The sequence below is a fragment of the Chiloscyllium punctatum genome, chromosome 38 (genome assembly GCF_047496795.1).
Source record: "Chiloscyllium punctatum isolate Juve2018m chromosome 38, sChiPun1.3, whole genome shotgun sequence".
NCBI classification, from domain to species: Eukaryota; Metazoa; Chordata; class Chondrichthyes; order Orectolobiformes; family Hemiscylliidae; genus Chiloscyllium; species Chiloscyllium punctatum.
In genome coordinates this window covers 193,775-199,774 of record NC_092776.1, presented here as the reverse complement: position 1 = coordinate 199,774, position 6,000 = coordinate 193,775, and the positions used below count along the sequence as shown (strand labels likewise).

General features: G+C 42.8%; 1 long non-coding RNA gene across 1 annotated transcript in view; it reads right to left on the bottom strand.

Moving 5' to 3' along the window:
* Positions 1 to 448: 448 nt before the first annotated feature.
* LOC140463698 (uncharacterized) overlaps positions 449 to 6,000 on the bottom strand; it is a 29,942-nt gene continuing 24,390 nt past the window's right edge. Inside the window, exons 3-4 of the long non-coding RNA XR_011954745.1 lie at positions 2,084 to 2,325; positions 449 to 550 (exon numbers count right to left, since the gene is read on the bottom strand). This is a non-coding gene — a long non-coding RNA (uncharacterized lncRNA). The remainder of the gene's footprint in view (positions 551 to 2,083; positions 2,326 to 6,000) is intronic.

Below are 6,000 nucleotides of genomic sequence, written 5' to 3'. Positions count from 1 at the left end.
CATTTTATTGCCTGTCCCTAGTTGCCCTTGAGAAGATGGTGGTGACCTGCCTTCTTGAAATGCTACTGTCCACCTTCTGTATGTTGACTCACAATGCTTTTGGGAAAGAATTTACCATTATTAATGACTATAAGTAATCAACATTAGCTATTAACCAATTAAATATTATTAATAATCAAAATTCCATCTAAAAACCTTTATAATTTTTTTTTCTAAAACCTGCTTCAGTTTTCATTTTGCTTATTAATGCTTCAGTTAGTAATTAATTTTAAATATTTTAATATTTAATTACAACATATAATGCATTTTCCCAATATTTCAGCCTTGCAGAAATGTTACTTTATTTGGAGGTAAATGGCTTTAAATGCATTACTGCTCAATTTAATTTTATTAATGTATGTTTACAGAGAGTACACATTGCTGTCAAGTCTTAAGTAATTAAACAACATGTCTTTCTGCTTCACATTGTTTACTTGACTCATGCTGCAAAACAGCAGTTCACCTTTCAAGGGCATTCGGACAGTTCCCTGTTGTTGAATAACATCCTCTTCTGGAAAATAAGACAACACCATTGAAGATTTTAATCCTGCACCCTTCAGGACAGAGTTACAAGAATGCCAAATCTCAAAAGGAGATGAAAGTCCCATAACTTTTTATAGCTGACTGTCACTTCCTCAAATTTCCTAAATCCTTGGGTTTCCTAAATCATGGGAGTGAGGAATAATAATCTCCAAGAAGGTGTGAGTTCAGTTTGCTTGAAATTTAAAAATGTTACAAATCTCAAACCTCTCCCCTACCCATTAAGAATTAAATTTCATGCAGAAAAGTATGAAATAATGTTCAGAAGAATGAGAGAAGAATAAGAGAGAGGAAGAATGTTCATTCCTGTATAGCACAAAAGTAAAATGGGAAAGATATCCTGACCATGGCTAGCAAAGGAAATTAGTGATAGTACTGGATCTATGGAAGGGGGACACAAATTGGCCAAAAAAGCAATGGAGCCAAGGTTTGAGAGCAGTATAGGTTTCACAAAGGAGGACAAAAGGATTGCCAAAGAGGGGAAAAGGGACTATGAGAGCAAAATATCTGGGGAACATAAAAACTGGCTGTGAAAGCTTCAAGAGCTATGTGAAGAGAAAAAGATCCCTTACAATCAGAAACAAAATAAGGTTTAACAAGGAACAAAGCAATAGCAGACCAATTAAGTATATATTTTGGTTCTGTCTTCGCAAAGGATGTCACAACTAACATCCTGTCCTATAGATTGTCAGTGAGAATAGATGACAACACCTCTTCTATGGTAATCCTCAACATTGGTGTCAGGCAATGCCACATACTCAGCCCTTACTGGACTCCTTATATACTCATAACTGTTTGACCAAATTTTGCCCCAATTCCATTTATAAGTTCAATGATTATACCACCATTGTAGGTCAGATCTCAAACAATGACAACGCAGATTACAAGAAAGATGTTTGAGTACTTATCGGTGTGATGATGCTGTGGCTTTAAGAGGTGTATTTTGTCCAGGTTTTGTTTTGAGAGAGAGATTGGATGAAAGGTACCAAGAAATTTGTGGTAACATAAACAAATTGTGAGGTTTTCAGTTTTTTTTAATTTAGAACAATAGAAGAAGCCTAGATGGTTGTGGCCAACTGTCACAGAACCAGGATTTCCAGTTTTCTTTAGGTTTTAGATTCAGAAGAAACAGCTAGAGTCTTGAAAAAGTAGAAGCTGTTTTTCCCCCTCTCTTGGTTACAGCCAGAAGTAGGATTTCTCTTTCTACTGTCGGCATTTCATGTGAGAAAATCTGTTTTCTGAATTTGCCTTTTTGCCAAAGGGTGTGTTTAGGGGATGCTACTACACTGGAACAGTCAGTGAGTCATCATTACTGCATGTATTATTCTGTTAAGTTTTTCAATAGAGTTATGTTATTGTAAGTTCTTTCTTTTCTTGTATTTTAACTACAGTGTTTGAATAAATGTGTTTTGCGTAACATTGAGCAGTTTGACCAGTCACATTGCAGCTGGAACACAGCACTTTACATTTGCCTTTAAAATAAGAAAAAAAAATTACGACTTACGCTACGTTCCTAAAATATTGTGAGGGTGTCTGGTCTGGTCCATGATAGTAGCATATTGTAAAGAAACCAATTACTACATCAGTTTCAGCAAAATGAAGGAACTGGTCATTGAATGGAGGAAGCGAGGTGGACTGCATGCCCTGTCTGCATCAATGGTCCTGAGGTAGAGATGGTTGAGATCATCAAGTTCCTGGGAGTGATGGTCACCAACAATCTGTCCTGGTTGACTCACATTGATGTAGCTGTCAAGAAAGCACAAAACCTCTACTTCCTCAGGATGTTAAGGAAATTTGACATCTCCACAAAACTTTTATCAATTTTATAGGTGCATTAAAGAAAGCATCTGAGTGTGGTATGGCAACCAGTCTTCAAAAGACTGCAAGAAACTACAGAGTCATGAACACAGTCCAGTGTATCACACAAACCAGTCTTCCATCCACTGACTCTAGCTACACTTTTTTCTGCCTCATGAAAATGACACATCATCAAAGACCCCTCCCAGCCAGGTTTTACTCTCTTCCACCCTCTTCTGCTGAGTAGAAGATATAAAAGATTAAATACATGTAAGAACAGATTCAAGAACAGCTTTTTCCACATTAATATCAGACTTTTGAACAGACCTCTTAAATGTTAATATTGACTTCCTCGCTCCCCTTCCTGGACCTCTCCATCTCCATTAGTGACGACCGACTTGACACTGACATTTTTTACAAACCCACTGACTCCCACAGCTACCTGGATTACACCTCGTCCCACCCTATCTCTTGCAAAAATGCCATCCCGTATTCCCAATTTCTCCGCCTCCGCCGAATCTGCTCCCAGGAGGACCAGTTCCACCATAGGACACACCAGATGGCCTCCTTCTTTAGAGACCGCAATTTCCCTTCCCACGTGGTTAAAGATGCCCTCCAACGCATCTCGTCCACATCCCGCACCTCCGTCCTCAGACCCCACACCTCCAACCGTAACAAGGACAGAACGCCCCTGGTGCTCACCTTCCACCCTACAAACCTTCGCATAAACCAAATCATCCACCGACATTTCCGCCACCTCCAAAAAGACCCCACCACTAGGGATATATTTCCCTCCCCACCCCTTTCCGCCTTCCGCAAAGACCGTTCCCTCCGTGACTACCTGGTCAGGTCCACACCCCCCTACGACCCACCCTCCCATTCTGGCACTTTCCCCTGCCACTGCAGGAACTGTAAAACCTGTACCCACACCTCCTCCCTCACCTCTATCCAAGGCCCTAAAGGAGCCTTCCACATCCATCAAAGTTTCACCTGCAGATCCACCAATATCATTTATTGTATCCGTTGCTCCCGATGTGGTCTCCTCTACATTCGGGAGACTGGGCGCCTCCTAGCAGAGCGCTTTAGGGAACATCTCCGAGACACCCGCACCAATCAACCAAACCGCCCCGTGGCCCAACATTTCAACTCCCCCTCCCACTCTGCCGAGGACATGGAGGTCCTGGGCCTCCTTCACCGCCGCTCCCTCACCACCAGACGCCTGGAGGAAGAACGCCTCATCTTCCGCCTCGGAACACTTCAACCCCAGGGCATCAATGTGGACTTCAACAGCTTCCTCATCTCCCCTTCCCCCACCTCATCCTAGTTTCAAGCTTCCAGCTCAGCACTGTCTCCTTGACTTGTCCGGACTTGTCCGACCTGCCTATCTTCTTTTCCACCTATCCACTCCACCTTCTCCTCCTTGACCTATCACCTTCATCCCCTCCCCCACTTACCCATTGTACTCTATGCTACTCTCTCCCCACCCCCACCCTCCTCTAGCTTATCTCTCCACGCTTCAGGCTCACTGCCTTTATTCCTGATGAAGGGCTTTTGCCCGAAACGTTGATTTCGCTGCTCGTTGGATGCTGCCTGAACTGCTGTGCTCTTCCAGCACCACTAATCCAGTATGTGGTTTTCAGCATCTGCAGTCATTGTTTTTACCTTCCTACTCCACACTTTGTTCTGCTACCCTGATGCACTTTGTAAGGCACGGTCTACCTTAATAGCTGGTAAATCAGCACTTTTCACTGTATCTCGGTACATGACAACAATAAATCAAATCAAATCCCAAAAAATATTAGAAAACTCAGGACCTAGTAAGAAGGAGGAACTAAAGGAAACCAATATTAGTAGGGGGATTATGCTGGGATAATTGGGATTATACATCCCCAGTGCCCGATAACCTACATCTCAGAGGACTATAGAAGTAATTCATGCGTTGATGGTCTCTTTTTAAGATTCTATACACTCTGGAACAGTTCCTATGGATTGGAGGGTAGTAATGTAGCTTCACTATTTTAAAAATGGGAGGTAGAGATAAAACAGGGTATTACAGACCAATTCACCTGATATTGGCAGTTGGGAAAATGTTAGATTTCATTATTAAAGATTTAATAGCAGAGCACTTGGATAACAGGGACACGGTTGGATAAAGTCAACATGGATTTATGAAAGGGAAATTGTCTTCTGGAATTTTTCAGGAATGGTACTAGTACAGTTCATCAGGGAGCCTGTGTATATGGTTTACTTGAACTTTCAGAAAGCGTGCAATAAGGTCCCACATTTGAGCTCGTGTGTAACATTAAAGTGTTTAGGATTGGGGATAATTTTTTTTTAGATTACCTACAGTGTGGAAACAGGCCCTTCGGCCCAACAAGTCCACACCGACGTGCCGAGGCTCACCCACCCAGACCCATTCCCCTACATTTACCCCTTCACCTAACACTGCAGGCAATGTAGTATGGCCAATTCACCTGACCTGCACATCTTTGGACTGTGGGAGGAAACCGGAGCACCCGGAGGAAACCCATGCAGACACGGGGAGAATGTGCAAACTCCACACAGACAGTCACCTGAGCCAGGAATTGAATCCGGGTCTCTGGCACTGCGAGGCAGCAGTGCTAACCACTGTGCTGCTCACGGTGTACTGTAAAGGACAGGGAAGTGGCTGGCAGACAGAAAACAAAACATAGGAATAAATGGGTCACTTTCTTAGTGGCAGTTTATGAATAGTGGAGTACCACAGTGATCCATGCTTGGACCCCAGATATTCACAATACTTATTCATTATTTAGATGAGGAAATTAAAGGAATAGCCCCAAGTTTACAGATGACACAAAGCTGGTGGGGGTGCTGGTGAACTAAGATGGTGAATTCAGTGTAATTCGGGCAAGTTGAATGTGTGGGCAAATACATGGCAGTTGAAGTATAATGTGAATGAAAGTGAGGATTATCCACATTGGTAACAAAAACAGGAAGGCAGATTATTATCTGAATAGGTTTGCAGTGATTGGAACCAGGATTACCCTGTTGTTTACAATGTCATTGATTGGCCCAGGTTAACAACCCCAACCAGGAGAGGTCTGGCTAACCAATCTAACCAGGAGTGCGAGCCTGGGTGTCTCTGGAGAAGGAGCATGTGGTGTCTACCAACTCCCTTGAGCTGGTCAGGGAGGGATGGGTACTGCAGGGAGTGGAGTGTTTTATTTCCCCTCCAACTCTATTTTAATGTATTCCCTGCCTTCCCCTCCATGTTTTTGATCATGCAGCATTGCCTTTTGATGAGAAGGGCATTGCTTATCATTGGCCACTTGGGTGTTTCCTCACTTCCTGGTGATGGAATACAAATAAAGTTTTCAACACCTGTCGCTCTTTACTGTGTCCTACATCTGCACACACATGACATGGGTGCTGGGGAGAAATAAACACAAAGGGGGAAAAAAAGGAAAAAATATAACCAGGAGAAAACTACAATAGTTTTCTCTTGTTGTAGGTTACAGAGAGACATAGATAAACTGCAGAGCTGGGCTGAGAGGTGGCAAATAGAGTTTAATGTGGACAACACAAAGATAGGTGGAGGGAGAGGTAGTGTTGAGGAGACAGGGAGGTTACTGAAGGACTTAA